This window comes from Lycorma delicatula, chromosome 6 (assembly GCF_047948215.1).
Source record: "Lycorma delicatula isolate Av1 chromosome 6, ASM4794821v1, whole genome shotgun sequence".
Lineage (NCBI taxonomy): Eukaryota > Metazoa > Arthropoda > Insecta > Hemiptera > Fulgoridae > Lycorma > Lycorma delicatula.
The window spans coordinates 25,510,557-25,528,182 of record NC_134460.1 but is presented as its reverse complement, the minus strand read 5'-3'; the positions used below and the strand labels follow the sequence as shown (position 1 = coordinate 25,528,182).

The following is a 17,626-nucleotide window of genomic DNA, read 5'->3' as shown; positions in this document are numbered from 1 at the left end:
AAAATTTTACTCGCTGGTGATACTCGGAATAATTATCTACAAGATGACAAATCTTTAATTTCTTCCATCTTATTATTGCGTCCCGTTTAAGTAGAATTTTTCTGAATATCTCCTTAGTCATCCGAATTTTTTTTTTTATTGTATTTCGTACTGAATAGACAACGTTTTAATGTTTTTAAAGAGATATAGAGGTTGTTTTGATTTCCCGCTGATAATTTTTTGTGTTGCCAGTAATATTTGTAGCGAAAGAAAAAATAAATCACTATAGATAATTTTCCGCGACTGAAGGCGAACGTTTATTCTTGCCTAAGTTTAAATTATTCTTGCCTAAGTTTTGACACGCCGGAAGGCGGAGGTAGATTTCACCGGTGCTAAGTAGGGGATAAAAAAAATGTCCACTTTAAAGTTAGGAAAAACTTCAAATTTACTGAATACGACAATGGTTGCATGTGAAAAAAAGTTTCATATGTTTAGCAACAAGTCCCAACTTCTAACCATTCCAGCAATAATTTGGTCATCCCTTGTCGTAAGGGTTGGTCATATCAAAAATTGTTTCAGACAAAAGTTTTAGGTAATATTTAGAGGACTAACGACCACTTTAAACCGATTCGAAACTGTGTGTTAAGGGATTTTTTATGATTTTTTTTTGTCTTCAAAACCCCATTTTTTCCACCCTCTGGGCCAATGGTTGGTGATATCAATAAATTTTACTTAGCTAAGTTTTAGGCCCTTATCCAAAAAGTAGTAGGAACTTTAAACGAATTCGATATTTTACTTAATAAGAAAGTTAACGCAATATTTTTTTTTTTCGAGAAGGCCCCCGATTTCCACCCCCATGGACTGATTTTGCCCATTAACGAACTCGACCGGGATTAATGGTAGTTATAGTTTATGTATCAATTTGAAAGTGATTACCGTAAAATTAAGGTAGTTGTTTTGGGGTCTGGGGGGTGTGAAACGCGAATTCGAATCATGGTATCCACTATAATAGGTAGGTGAAATTTACCTAAAAGAGTCCAATCCTTGTATGTATATATTTCATCAGAATACCCATTATTAGAAAGATTTTAATTTTTCAAAACTTAGCGCTTCGTCTAGTTTTATGAATATGTTAATTTTTTAAAAAACTAAAGCATTTTTGTATTTTTTAAACATTATTCGATTTATTATCTATTTTTTTAAGTCGTAGAAAATAAAAATGATAGTAATTGCAAATTTCTATATTCCTTTATTATGGGCTCTAATCTCCGAATAAAATTTAGCCTTTTCTTAAGCACTCAATGATTAACGTTTTTAGAAATAATTTATTATTTTGTCAAAATTACTTTAGAGCGTTAAGTTGAAAAATTAGTTTTGTACACTACATAAACAACTTGCATTTTCAAACACATAAAATAAGCAAAAAGTATTTTATATTTTTTTCCACTGTGAAATAAATCGTACTGAATCATAAAATTAAACTACAGCTATAAAATACGGTTAAACGAGTTCGATAAAATTACAATGCGATGACATCAGCTAAGATAGAGTATAGAGAGATAAGATGATAAAGAGAAGACAGTGCGTGATTCATTTCCAAATAATTTAATCGGCCAGGAACAATTATGTATTTTTATAACATGTTCAGACTTGTTCAAAGACAAAAACAGGATTGTATAGTATGTACTCGTAGGCTTACATCGCTTAAGCCGGTTAAAAAATTTGTTTATTGTTACAGAAGCTGATCGCTACGACCGGATATGCCTCTGGAAAAAAATTATAAATTTGTACCATTCGGTAAGGAATTCACGGATAGATAAATAAATGCACCTTCATAGATAAATAATTAGATAAGACAAACCCAACCTGAGCGAGTGATTGCCAATAAACTATCTGTTGTCAACAGGAGATAGTGTAATCGGACAAAAGAAAAGTTTTTAAGTGCTATTCTTTCAGAGAAGATAATTGTGACCGGTATCTCCTATCATCTGAGGTGTTTTACATGCGGTACGGCCACAAAAAAGACTGAAGGAGGGAGTGAAAAGTAAAATAAAATTACTGTAACCCCTCATTTTTATCATGAAAATTTCAATTTTTATATTAACTCAACTCTGTAAAGGAATCCTTTTTACCGATCGATATTTGTTTTTTTTTTTTGAAATAGTGTTTATCTGAGCGTATAGCAGAAAATATCCTACTAAGAAAAAATAAATTGCATCTGAAACAATTTTTACTAACTACTATTCAAGCGACTAATGAAAATTTTCCAGGGATAACAATACTACGACATAAATATAAATGTAATACTAATTAAAGATTAATTAAAATAATTACTAGAAGTAATTACAAAACACGCTTACCAGTAAAACTGTAAAAGTTATTGCGAGAAAATGTTTTTTCTTTCCAGTGTAACGACACGATTTCCACATCCACGTTAAGTACGACACGCATCACAAATAAGGATCTAAAAATGAAACAATAAAAGAACTGATAAAAAATTATATTTCTTAATCAATATAAAATAAAAATATATTACGTACAATCAAATAATACATAAAATATTATTTTTTTATTCACGTACTTTTAACATTATCTTCATAATTTTAAATTAAAAAAATCTTATATTGGGATAGTTTTTAAGGAGATTTTTTTTAAACCTTTAAAAAAAAAAGAAAATAACTCAATTAAATAAATCCACCAACAAACTTGGTTTAGTATAAACTTCAAAGAGGACTGAATAACTTTCTAAGAACGAAGGAACTGACCTTATAACCTACCCGAAAGGTAAAAATGAGTTCGATACACAACGAATCATAAACCCAACATAAAAACACTAACAAAACATAACAGTAACAATAAATAATGTAACATAACATAACCAACAAAAAACAAAAAATAATTTATAACCAAACAGAAACAAAAACAGCAACAAAATAACAATAAAACCAAACATAAATAAAAAAGAAAGAAGGTCCAACAGAACATCATAACCCTTCAGCGATCCTTTTTTTCGTCAGATATACAATAAAACTTTCACGCACACCCATTCGGCCCGGCTTTTCCAATTAACACGGAGATCAAGTGTAGACCCGATAATATAAAGCCGATAAATAATGGTCTCCGTGCGCATTAAGTCATACCTACCACATTCTTATATAACATGATATGATCGTCCAATAATCCGCATTGCGGACACATACCAGAGATTGCCAGGCCGAATTTTCTGTAGTCTGTTCCAAAAAGCGCCATGCCCTGAGTGAAACTGGGTCTCACATAATTGTTCGGGTGTATCCAAGAGGCATCCAGCAAATCAAGAACATTAGGGAAAAAATGATACGTATAACGCTAACACTCTGTCTCATACCATCTGGCACAGAGCGACACCATATGCTGTTCTATCTCCTTTATTTTCGGAGAAAACAAAGGACCCTGACTTCTAAGCAACATAACGCTGTTGCTTCTCAGACACAATCAAGTGTATCGGTTTCACGCCTGCCATCATCAAGATCGCTTCCCGTGAAATTGTACGGTAACCACCCCTTACTGTTAACAATATAAGGCGTTGAGCCCGTTACAAAATATCCGGATAGTTTTTAAATTATAGCCCATCCGCCCAAACAGGCGTCGCATATAGCATAATTGCCTTACATTAAATAACATTTAATATAATCAGTCTTTTTTCATTAATTCTTTCTTTATACTTGTACAATATATAATCCTTAAGCATAATGTCAGTAGCCATCCCACAGTTTATGAAAAAGATACAAAAAATGTTATATGGAACTGTGAGCTTCACAATTCCAGCGGGGTGGTGTTTAGCTGTTGTGCGCATGCGCATATAGGAAGCTGCACGTGATGCTGCGACGGAGAGAGAGTACTATCATTCCCGTAGTGCCGAACTTGACGTGTGGTGGAAGGTAGTTTTGTTTTACTCTCCGCGTGTGTGTGGAACGTTCCTTGTTCGTTCCCTTTTCTAGTTTAGTCGATGGAAGGAATATGAAAGCGGTTTAGTTATTTTTTCAGTAGTGATCAGAAGGTGGGGAAAAGCAAGGGCTCGTTGATTGCCAAATCTATCCAAAAACACGCTGGAAGAGCGAAAGAGAAGGTAATTAGTAAAAAATAATTATATATTTGTTTCTGTGTACATTGAAATTTAAATTTAAACACCGTTGGATTATAGTGTATTTAATCGAACATTTTATTAAGCTGTTATCTAATAACACTAAAAAATATTATCTGTATTGACATCTTATTACTTATTCAGTTAAGCCGAATATGGTTTTAAGCACACTGTGCTTAATAACCATGTTCTTGAATGCAATGAAGTGTAGAATTAGATTATTATTCTTCTTTCAGCTATTCTATCTAATTCATTTTTTTCAGTTCTTATATTTTACAGGAAACTTCAACCATGGCCATGAAGAAACTCAGAAAAAAAACTTTTTTGGAGCAGCATCCCCACTAATTTCAGCTAAACCATCCTATTCGGACTGACTGTCTGGACTGGTCTCGTTTGAACTAACCTAGACAGTACCGCACTAACTTCAACAGAAATAACCTGACCTGCTGGACTTGGCTATACTGGTCCTAGACCTGCAGTTTTTTTGTTCTACGTCGGAAGTGAAAATATTTGCCTCAACCAAACGCCCAGCCCAGTCTGGACTGGAATGGACTGGGCTGGACTGAGGTGGGGTGGGCTGGGCTGGAATGGATTGAGCAGAGGTGGAATGAATGTAAACATATTCATTCCACCTCTGGAACGACTAGTTTAAATAAATAGGAATCATACTGATATGACTCCTATTAATCTAAACTAGTGCCTGCCTCCTGATGGTCAGGGGTCGGAAGGTGGATCTTCGTCGGAAGACAAGAGTGGACTGAACTGACTTTTTCTATTTTTTACGTCGGAAGTTGGAAAATTTGCCTAAACCAAACGTCCAGTAGCTCGTACATACTGGGTGTGTCGGTTTATTGCCTACTGCACTGGGGCTCACTAAAAACCACTCTCTCACGCAACGTGGTGCTGGAACTGACGTAAAGACAACCTCAGCACCACGTGCGTCATAGAAACACCTCACATTCACGCAAATATTTACACATTACATTCACACCATATTTACAACTTAATACATATATTATACATGTGGATTCTTCTGATTACAGAAATGATCTGATCTGACATGACCTGACCTTCTGAACCTGACAGTACAAGTCCTAGACTTGACTGTATTTGACTACATAGGACTGGGGTGTACTGGACTAGTAGACAGAACTGGACTGTACTTGACGGGATAGTATAGGACTGGTATGGTTTAAACTGGGTTGAAGTGGACTGGACTCATATGTAGACTGGACTTGTCTGAAATAGCTGAGCCGGAATGAACTCGAATAGAGTCGCATTTGATGGAATGGATTGGTTTGATTTGATGAGGTCAGGAGTCGGGGTCAGGTCAGGTTCAGGTAGGATCAGGAGGCTTCTTCTTAGTTTGGTTTAAGAAAAGAAAACGAAAAAAATTGCTTCAAATAAGGTATAATAGCCTATAAATAATTTCTTTTCGTTTACTATTAATTGACCTTTTTTTATCTGTTAACTTAAAATTTCACGTTATCGATTCAATTAATTGAAATAATAGATTATTGATATATATTTAAAAACTTTATATTTTGAACCGGGATTTGACTTGATTTATGCATCAATTTTTTTTTAGTATAAATACAATTTTATTTTAATCAAATAATTTAGAATTAGATTTTATAAAGTAGTTCCTTTGGGATCTACCCCTAGTAATTACTTCTAAGTACAGGATATGCAAAATACCGAATTTATCATTAATACTTATTAAAAAGATGATTAACTTTTGACATTTTTTCGATTAAATTATTATATAATTATTATTTGAGATGTTTGTAAGATATTTTTTTAAAAGAGGTATTTTATCAGAATAAATTTTTGGTAAATTTTAACTATAACATACGAACGCTATATTTGTACTTATATAGCGGTCGTATGTAAAAGTTATGAAAATCCCCCAAAAATTATTTACAGAGTATTTATAAACCAAGACAACTTTTAAATTATTAAGCGTAGAAAATAGAGATTTTGGAAATGCCCTTGCTACAAAACGATCCAATTTTTTTCATCGTGAGACAATTTACATCTAGGAGTTTCCATGTAATCATTTAATTTTAATGATTATTTGTATAAATATTATTTAAAGCTCGTAATTATACTGGAATGTATCTGGAAAAATAATACATAAAGCGTGTAGTTGTATAAATTATATTTAAAATAAGTTGCACTACCACTATAAAAACGTAATTATTTTCACCACAAAGAAGATAATATTATCAGTTAATTATTATTACTTCAATTTTAACAAATACCAGATATTAATTTTATCTGACCTACCTTTCAATATGTGATTTTGATTTATGAAAAAAAAATTTAAACCAAAATGTGCTTGCTCTATTCCATTTAATTTTTTTTTTTTTTTTTTTTGTTTACTAAAACTTTCTGTTAGGTTGGTGAAAAAAATAACTGGAGATGCCGTTCAGAACACTTGCATATGAATTTGCGGTTGAGTGTTTGGTTGAAAAAGGTGTTTCTCTCCTACGTACCTTTTTCGAGGAAAATTTTCTCATAACGATTTTGTACTGTTTTTTTTTTTAAACATTTTCCACTTTCTTCTTTTCATGAAATAACAAGTGTGTTTAAAGCTTATCTCTTTAAGTTACAATTAATAAAGTTAATAGTTAAGGGAGTAGTTTTTGCGAAGCCGTGTTCGTCGAAGTTGAGATAACAGTGAGTACTTCTGCGGGGCCGTGTTCGACGCGATTGTGTGACGGCATTGTCAGTAAGCGTTTGGTAACAACGAGTGAAGAGTACGCCGCAAGCATTCCAGTGTGGACAGCGGTCGAATGTAGGAAGTTGTTCGGCGAATTGGTAAACAATAGTTAAAGTGAAAGTAGTAAATTCATTCATAAAGTATAGTAGGGTAGTTCTATTGTAAACGAAAAATGTAATAATATTTGCAGATAGCTGAATTGTGTGAACTTTAGACTTGTTTAATCTTATCTTGTTATTAATGCAATATTAGGTATTAATATTAGAAGTCATTATAACGTTTTAGTAAATTGGATTGTATTATGGTTTTATAATTTGACTGTTATTAAATAAATCGTGTCTTTTTATTTGAATTACTATTGTCTTTAGGGTGAAATTTAAACTTATTATTAGTATTTATATTTTGGTGTCCTTCGTAAATGAGTGACTAAATATTCGCTCAAAAATGTAGTATAAATTATATATATATGATTAATTATATAACACTTACTGGTTGTAAAGGGCCCTGATACTAAAATACGAGTAAAATAAAAAAATAAACACGTTAAAAATAGATAAATTAATAAACAATAAAATTGCACGTTTTGACAATACCAACATGATTAAATAAATATCCATGATCGTAGAAATAACTACTTCATAAAGAGAATCACTACGCAACAACTTATAATAACTTACAGACTTGTTAATAGTCTGCAGGCATTAGGTAAGCAACTATCTTTTTTCTTTACCATTTACCAAACCAGCAGTAATATTATTGTTTACGTTTTCCATTCAATGGGTTCCATTTTTGTTAATAGTCGAACAAAAATGCAATTGATTGAATACTTCTTATTTAGTCTTATTTAAACATGATTTTCTTTAACATTTATTCAATAGAATAAACAGGTATTCAGTATTACAACAGAGACCAATTAGTCCAAAAGTGGGCAGAAGCAAATGAAAGTGTGCCATAGAAAGTGAAAAGAATTCCATCTGCAGGAAAATTATATGGTTATTCGGAATTCTTGCGGCATGAAGCCTACAGACTACTTTGAAAAAGGCAGGAACAGCACTAGAAAGTTTTTTAAGGTTTCACTCTTGGACCCACTGAAGGATGCTATTCAGGCTAAACATCAACATTTGGCCAAAATGAAAGTGCTCTTTCACCGCAATAATTAGCCTGCATACACTAGGTTATTGCTCCAAAATTCCACGACTCAGGTTTCAAAGTGATTCCCACGTGTGCTGTATTCTAATGTATTTGCATAATGCCATAAAAATATGGTGCAAGTCCATGATTAATGACATTTAATAGACCCAAGCTGGAATTTTTTCGCTATACAAATATCACGAAACATAATCTTAAAAGTTGTATCTAATGAACTTAAGTTGATCGGGTGCTACATTTGTTGTTCATTTTGTACAACACTGAAAACCCACACAACCTCCGCCTTAGAAACATCATCTTTATAACAAAAAAAGTAATTGTGTTGTCATTTTGTATAACAAAGTTGAGGATTCAAATGTATCATTTGCTTCTGAAATGCTATTACTCTGACCAGAAGAACCAGGCAAAGAACACAGATGTACCACAACCATGATTCTCACAGCTGTTGATCAAAGCTTTACGAAGTACCACTGGCAAACAAAAAAAATTTCAGTGAAGTCTGACAATTCCTTATCTTAACTACTTCATTATGCTTCTTTCCTTTATTGTGTGAAGTCAGTTTTACTTTCCCCCCATATTGCCCAGTCCAAATCTAACTGCTGCTTATTAAACAGAGTCTTCTTAGGTGCCATTTAAAAGCAATTAATTACTTAAAATACAAAAAAAATTCATGGTGGTTTGAGAAAAATTCCAAGAAAACTGTTAATCTTTAAATTTTTCAATTGTAACTTTTGTTAAAATTTCACCAGTGAAAAAAGTAACTGCAATTTGGAATACTCATTCCTCCTTTAATATAAAAGAATAATTAGGGAATGTAAGAAAGAAGAGGACATGTTAATGGCTGCTTGATGCACATAGTTGCAATGTGCTATGCAATGTGGCCACTTTCTGATGCCGGAAAGTATACCAAATATATTTTGGCATTAGTTAAAAAATAATTTTTTAATAACAATCTTAATTCGGTGAAAGCAATTCAATTCTCTGAAATTTTTTGCAATTTTTCCTGATTTTTTTCTAAAAATTCTAGACCTTTTCCAAGTTTATATTACCTATATATTCTTCTAATTCAGCATAAATAAGCGTAATTTTTTTTTTTAATGTCCAACTAGACAATTTTATTTAAATATTATTAAATAAGTAGGCCACTATTCAATTTAGATGAAAGAAAGTTATGAGCTACTTTTTAATGCGTATATAATCTTTTTTTGTGAACGCAATTTTTACGCATTCTCAACTGACACGGATCAATCAAACGTTCGTAATGCCGCCGCCTAGTTAAGTAGCCAGAAGGCGTCGGTGAGGCGCCTCTATCTACACACGCTCTCTATACTTTTTTTTTAAAGTGCAACACAGCCTACGTGACTTTCAGTAGAACAACCGCTTCTGACGCCGATTTGCGACGGGGTCGGGTCGAAACCTCTATTTTCCTCTTTAAAACCCTATAACATCACGACACTACGACGTGACACCTTCGGTAACATAATAGTACCGGTAATAATGACGATAGCATCATTGTAGTTCTTTCTCTTCTTCTTTCTCAGCGTCTTCCATTGTCATGCATCGTACTTAGGCTATTAATTTTATTTGTCGTAATATCTTTTCATTCTATCATGCGCTATTCTTCACTGTAACATACAATTCAAGTAGTACTTGAACTATTATTTCTTTCTCGTTAGCAAATTTTGATTTCCCCGGAGAGTGACGTCTGACATTTTACTTACATATCTAGGCTAGAACACACGCAAACAAGACTTCAATACAATCGCTATAAAGTATATACTGTGATTTTATAATACAATAACTTGATATGTATTATAACAGACAGCTAGGTATTTTTTAAAGAAAAAACGAGACTTATTACACACACATAATCGTAATTATCTGTAATCATATTTGACACGAAATTGTAATATACAAAATTATATTTCTTTAAACAAATCAACTAACAGAAAATTAATAAACAATAAAATAATTGAAAATTGTATGCTGTGTTTGAATTTAGATTAATACGTTAATTGGTCTTATTTCGTTACCAGCTTTAGAGAAGTACATTTTTTTACCGACTTTCCGAAAAAAGTAAGTATTACTTCCGGTCGCATGTTGGGAGTGGGAAAAAAAACGAATATTTTTCCTATGGAGGTATCAGGAGAAGTACGAAAATACCATTCACTTACATTGGGGTTTCCCCATATATATGTATAAGGTTTTTGGCTGGAAAGTCTCCAAAACTATTACATCATTTACATTAAGATCGACATATGCTGAAGTCTACCTAAAGTTGTACCTGTGAAAATTTGATGAAAATCAGTTGAGTCGTTCTCGAGTTACGCTCAATTTAAAGTCGAAAAAATTTGAGCGGGGCAAGTTAAAAGCGTGGTTTTTTATGATAATGCAAGTTAGAACGCTGACTTTTTTATCTGCGGTATCTATTCTTACCAATACCGGGTGATTCAAAAAGGACTTTAAAACCATATAAAAATCTATTGAGATAATCAAAAAAATTCCGTTGAGGTCTCATTTCATAGAAAAGCACATCGAGTTTGTCACCCAACATTCATTTTGGTTCGATATGACTTCAATTTGTAATGCGACGTACATCCCATCTGAAGTCAATTTCATTTCAGACCGGTCAGCAAGTCGGGCTTTATCTCTGTAGCTGCGTCGAAGTCTTAGTTCAACAAGATCGCCAGGCAAAGGTAAACATAATGAATCAGGCATAAACCCGATCTTTAATGAAACCCCACAAAAAATTTAGCGGGTTCAAATGTGCAAAGCGAGGTGGCCATGCAATTGGACCTTGACGACCGACCTGGGAATCGAGTATAGAGAAAATCTCGGACTTCTAAGCGGTAGTGAGGTGGTGCCCCGTCTTGCTGATAGTAACGGCGTCCATCTTGCTTATCATCGTCTAACTGAGGAATTAGAACATTTTGAAACATGTCCAAATAAACGATACCGTTTACGGTTGCCTCCTGAAAGAAGAACGAGACGTATAGTCTTTGCTTAGTGCACAAAAATCATTGACCTTAGGGCTATCATGAATATGCTGCAAAGTTTTATGAAGGTTTTCACTATCCTATATATTCTACAGTTATGGGTGTTCGCTTTGCCACTGATGGGAAACGCTGACTTATCACTAAAAATTACATCGTCTAATAATTCATCGTTTTCTGCAATTCTATCTACCATTCTCACACAAAACTGCAGCCGAGCAACTTTATTGTTATCTGTAATGTGTTCAACCACGGTTAGTTTGTATGGCTTCAAGTGCATTTGTTTACATAAAACGCGCCAAACAGTCGTTTGTAGAATGACAGTCTCACGTGACGCTCGTCAAGTTGAAGAGCTTTCTTCGGACTACGAGCAAAGCTTTTTCTGAGTTGTTCCAAACCAGCTTCAAGGACGTGTGAGCATCCTGGTGATTTTGTATGCTTAACAGAACAAGTGGTCTCAACGAAGGTTTGGTGCCAAGAGAAAATTGCATGTCTACTAGGAGGCTTCCTATCGAAGCTCTACGAAAATTACGTTGTACTACAGTTGCATACTGCAAATCGTGAAACCAAAATTCACAGCAAGCACGTTCCTCACCATTAAATGTATCCATTTTTAACATCACTGGTGACGACGCTGATGGTCGAACTCTGTACTAATTAAAACCAAATTAAATTAACGAAAAGTTGGTCTTCTTGCGCAGAACTGAGTAAGAGTTTTTTTTAAAGTTAATTAGCATTTAGTAAACTGAAAAAAATTTAAAAAACTATCAAACGCTTTATAATGGATTTTAGATTTACAATATTTTAGCTCTAAATAAATTTTAATAATTATAAGATAATAATTTATAAGCGTTCAAAGAAGCAACAATCACTATTTTAGTTATTTTATATTAGGTCGTGTAATGAGTGTAAAGAGAACGGATAAGTAATTAATTAAAGCCAATTTCTTAGATAAACTTTTATGTCATTATTTCATAACACTATTTTAATTTTATTGCACTTGAAAATGAAAATAAAAATTTTATTAAACTGTGAACCCTAATCTTATAAACTTAATATAAGGGTTAACTTCATCGTTTTTATGTGCCGTCCATCAAATAAATGTACAATCTGACGACAAAAAAATTTTAATATAAAAATTTTATTAGTCTTGATTCCAAAGAAAGAATATTAGAGAATATTAATGTCAGAGAATATTAGGGCAATTAGTCTGTAGACCAATCCCGTTTTTCTCTTAGAGATTAGATTACTGATACGATCTTCTTTAAATGTAGTATTAATTAAGAAATATCTAAGCAAATATCTTATCTTATATTTCAAAAAATCGTATATTTATAAAAAATAATAAAAATTCTGAAAACACGAAAATTGCAATAACTAGAGGCCTAATTGATCTACTGGGACGGGCAACGACTTAAAACACTCGGAGAATCAAATCGCCCCTAATGAGGCTTCAACGAAATTTTTCCTCAACTCTTGTGTCGAGATATGAGCGAACACTTGTTCTCCCTGTATTGCAACATAGTAAAAAAATGCTGAAAAAAAGAAAACTGCAATAACTCCAAACCTAATTAATCTACTAGGTCTCTCCCCCTCTCACTCTCTCTCCTTCTGTTTAACCTTCGGAACAACCGTAAGGTGATTTTAATGAAGGATGAATGAGGGTGATTTGTATGAAAGTAAATCATGTTCAGTCTTGTACAATCTCATGTCGACCATTCCCGAAACGTGTGGTTAATTGAAACCCAACACCCTATCGGATTCGCAGATGATCTCTCCCTGGTCGTTACTGGGAGGACGGAAGAGGAGGTTATGGCCAGAGATAATGCGGCTATTTGGCTGGTGTACGACTGGCTACGAGAAAGGAAGCTCCGCTTAGCAGAGGAGAAGACGAAATTAATCGTGATGGCAGGACGACATCATTTGCGTTCGATAACACTCGCAGTAGGGGATACTGAAATTGCCTCTATGACTAAGACTAAGTACTTCGGGATCTGGTTCGACAGTAGGGGGTCATTCTCACCTCACGTGATCGAAACTGTTAACAAAGCAAGAAGGAGGGTGGCAGCGGTCACCAGGCTGATGGGCAGGACCAGTGGACCGAGTTCCTCGAAACGACGGCTATTGGTGTCGGTGGCGAGGTCAGTGGTATTATACGCGGTGCCAGCCTGGAAGAGAACACTACAGAAGAAGGTAGGCAAGCATAGGCTTATCGGATTGCAACGGCCGCTTACTACTGGTGTATCTAAGGCTTAACGGACAGTCTCGACAGAGGCGACATTAGTGATAGCGGCCTTGTCTCCGTTCGACCTAGTGGCAGAAGAAATCAGAAAGCAGAGGGTATGCCAACGGGCCGGGCGAAACAGATGCTACTGGAAAACTGCCAGGCGAGTTGGAATAGATCACAGGTAGGTAAGTGGACCTGGAGGCTAATCCCGGAGTTGAAGCCGTGGCTGACAAGAAGTCACGGAGAACTGTCGTTTGAGCTGACACAATTCTTGTCCGGCCACGGCCGCTTCAATAAGTATCTGTTTCAGAGGAAGCGGAAGAGGTCGGATCGGTGCTTTTACTGCGAGAGCAGTAAAAGCACTCGAAGGAACACACCATCTTCCATTGCAGTGATTGACAAAGTTACGGCTGACAATATCGTAGCAGCTATGCTGCATGGTCATAGAAACTGGGCCTTGAGCTCTAGCATGATTGGTGGTAATCTGAGAACGAAGGCTTCTGAGGAACAAAAGAAGAATAGAAATATGAGGAAGATGGTGAATGAAAAGAGTGATTGGGCAAGGCAAGAGATTGTAAAAGACCATAAACCCGGTGGGGGTACCCCTTCGGGGGGGGACCATTAGAGGCGAGGAAAGAAGACCACGTCCCGGCTACCCAGTATGGCCACTCGGGTGGTTAGAGGGAGTGGCACCCCCCCAGGGCCGAATTATGCTGGAAAAGAGGGTCCGGCCTTGGGAGGGCGGATTGAGTAGAGGAGAAAAAAACGAAAGAACTCCGGTATCCACGATCTAGTATTCAAATCCTTATTTCAACTGCCTTTACTAGGATTTGACCTTAGAACTCTCGACTTCGAAATTAACGATTTGCGATGACGAGTTTATCTAGTAGACCAACCTGGTGGGTTTGATCTACTGGGTCGGGAAATTTTTAAAACACTCAGGAAAATAATATAATGTAAATAATTCAAAGATATAAAGAAAGAAGGAAAGAGGAAGAAAGGTAACCTATAATAACATTTTGCTACTCTTTCATTGGTGCAGTTTTTTTCACTGGCCGAAAAACCGACCAGGGGGCGCAGCCTCATAGTACTATATAAACTTTGACAATCTTTTTTCTGAGATAAAAATTCACATGGATATCTTTTTTGAAACTTAAATATTTTAAGCTCTTATTAGACATGATGGTGAAAACGTTCGTTCATTATTTATTGGTGGCCCAATAAAAATAACTATGCAAAGTCTGAAAAATAATCAGAAGGAAATCGAATTATGATCTAAATTCTGGCCCCCTTTTCATTCCTTTGGAGTTCGTTAATCAAAATAATTTTAATCAAAATCAAAATAATTAATTACTATTTCTTCAGGTATAATAAAGAAAACTTCAAATTTCCAATTTTCAAAATATTTTTTAAATAAAAAAATCCTTTTTGATACGCAGGAAGACGGAGGTAGATTTCACCGATGCTATCTAGGGGATAAAAATAATTTCCAACTTAAAATTAAGAAAAACTTCAAATTTACTCAATACGACAATAGATGCAAGTGAAAAAAAGTTTCACATGTTTAGCATACGACAAGCTCCATCTTACAATTCCAACAACATTTTGATCATCCCTTGCCGTAAGGGTTGGTCATATCAAAAATTGTTACAGACAAAAAATTTAGGTAATATTTTTTTGATATCAAAACCTTTACTTAGATAAGTTTTAGGCCCTTATCCAAAAAATAGTAGGAACTTTAAACGAATTCAATGTTTTACTTAATAAGAAAGTTTAAGAGATGTTTTGTTTTTCGAAACCCCCCTGGTCCGATTTTGGTCGTTAACGTACTCGACCAAACTTTTGGGTCCAGTTATTTTTAGGGAACAATTTGAAAGTGATTGGCGCAAAATTACGGCAGTTATCGTGCCCAAAAGAAAGTGAAATATATATATATAAACTTTTGAGCTGACGGTGGTTTTGGGGTCTGAGAGACGTGAAACGCGAAGATGAATAGAGATTTTCCGAAGTCGAATCATGGTGCCCCTTACAGTAGCTTTCTAATGAAATCTACCTTAAATGTTGATATTCAGTATTTTACCCTTTTCAGCCATTAGAAATTAATAATCGGGGTGATTTATGTTTAGTTTCTATATTATGGTTATCATAAATGTTTGCACCAAATTTCAGGTTTCTCGATATTTAGGAAGTTGGAGAAAGAGTGATGTGAGAGAGCATTCGTATTTAGATTATTACTAAGATTTAATTTCCACTTCTTACCCCAGCCATTATCGAAGGTGTGTAGCAACAGCTTTGATAATTTTTAAGTCTTTATTTTTCCATCATTTCTTAAAATTAATCTCAAAAGATGTAGGAAAAATAATGCAGAAACGAATTCTAAAAATATGTCCGAATAACTAATAATTTACATCGACAAATGGTAATTCTAATGATCGTAATACTGGGTTCAACAACCATAAATATTATTATTGTTGTTATTACGGTCGAAGATGAAATTATATTTGTAAATAAAATATCTGATTAAATATTTCGTGCCAATGCAAACGATATACAACATTATGTTATAATAAAAAGTACATAATATCGCAGTTGTTACAGTACGTTCATCTCGCCCATAGTCATTTAAAAAAAATATTTTTTAATTGAACTTCGATCTTCCGTAAGAATAATTACTTTCATATACTTTGTAAATTATCTTATTCTACTACTCAAAAGTAATATATTCATTTTAATATTTATTCTAAAAAATAACCATTTCTCACTGAAGTATGTGTTATATGGAAAACAGCAAAAAACAGAAAAGTATCTGATTAAAATTTGGAGAGAAGACAACCAGCCACATTTTTAGAATTTATTTTGCGGGCGGGTTTTACTAGAGGGTAAATTCGAATTAAATTAAAAAGTACTCAAATCGAGTACGTCTATTTAGATTTTCTTCAGACTTTACTTTCCTGGCATCATAGTTTTAGAGCTATGCTGCAAGAAGGAAACTATGGTAACGAGTCAAAAAATGGGGGATGGGTTTTTTGCATTTCTGACATTTCATGACCTATAGAATCTCAAATAACCAAAAAGAAACGGGAGGTAATGTTCGTACGTATATACTTGTGTTGGGTTGGCGTGTTTGAAGTTAAATAACTTTTGACGCGAGCACGTGATATTCCAGTGTCCACGTTGGGATGATAAACGCCGCAACTGTGCTGCCGTAACTGGGCATCTCGAGGTAGGACTCATCATTGGAACGATGTTACACAGTCCGATGGATTTCGACACTGTGACGAGTTTTGTGTCGGGAATTTTTTAAATGAAATATCGGGAAGCGAGAGGGTGAGGGACACCTCCGTACGGAGCTGCCGTTCGCCCGTGCTTGCACGGTGGGCGGTGGCGATGAAATGTGGGGACTCTCGAGCCCCTAAGCTAGAAGACTGGGCCCCTGGCGTTTCCCTCGTCTGGAGGCTAGAGGCACCTCCCGGAACCATGATCATGCTTAATCGGGGGTCTGGTTCCGGGAGGTAAGATTAAAAAATAAATAACTTTTAACTGAATAAACCGATTTTAATGAAATTTCGTACAGAAACTGGTGTAAAAAAATATGAGAGCTAAAAGTTTTCCCTCGCCAACTGCTGTTTCTAGTGTACTAGTCATTGTATTGTACTAATCTGTTGTATTTGCATTTCATACACAAATGTATCATGTTATTAGTAATCGGATGATGTCATCTGGTTAGATAATACAGGAAACCCCGCACGCTCGACCCCCTCCACAAAACCAGCCGACAGTTCGGTTGACAAAGACAGGGGCAAACCAAATATCACTTTCTGTACATCGGTTAATTTTCTCAAAATTTTACAAACAAAACCTCACTTTATATTCAGCTCGGTACAAACGTAAATGCTTATCTTACCATTTTAAAATAAATTTTTCCCCAAAATTAACCCCTTCCTTAAAAATCGATGTCTTTTTATTTATTGCATATTTTTAACCGATGATTTTTATGTCTTCCTAGGCATAGTAGTAGCAAAAGTGACCAAAAAATAAAAAAATACTTTGGGGGAAATAATGGGGATGAGAAACCCGATCAAAGTTTAAAAATAACAATTTTTGAATTTTTAAAAAATTTTCTGATTTATTTAAACTTTTAATAATAACAAAACAATAAAATTTTATATTAATTCACCCCTACCCTCCACAACCAAAAAAAAAACAGGCATCTTTTTACCAACTGTACATTTTCTAGCGGAATTTTTTCAGTTTCTTCCATTTAACATAGTAAACGGAGAAAAAAAACTCTTGGAAGGTGATTTTTGAGGCGGGGAAGCAGAAAAAAAATTACCAATTTTTTAATTTTTAAAATTTTTTATTTTTAAAAAAAATTGAAATAAATTTTTACATAATTCATCTACCAGTATTATTAATACTGATAGATGAATACT

At 34.4% G+C, this 17,626-nt stretch overlaps 1 protein-coding gene across 4 annotated transcripts in view; it reads right to left on the bottom strand.

Annotated features, from left to right (window-relative positions):
• Src64B (Tyrosine-protein kinase Src64B) overlaps nt 1-17,626 on the bottom strand; it is a 350,311-nt gene that overhangs the window by 133,157 nt on the left and 199,528 nt on the right. For all 4 annotated transcript variants that reach the window (XM_075369448.1, XM_075369451.1, XM_075369450.1 and 1 more), the window contains one exon: nt 2,340-2,443. The gene's annotated coding sequence lies outside the window, so the exon portion shown is untranslated. The remainder of the gene's footprint in view (nt 1-2,339; nt 2,444-17,626) is intronic.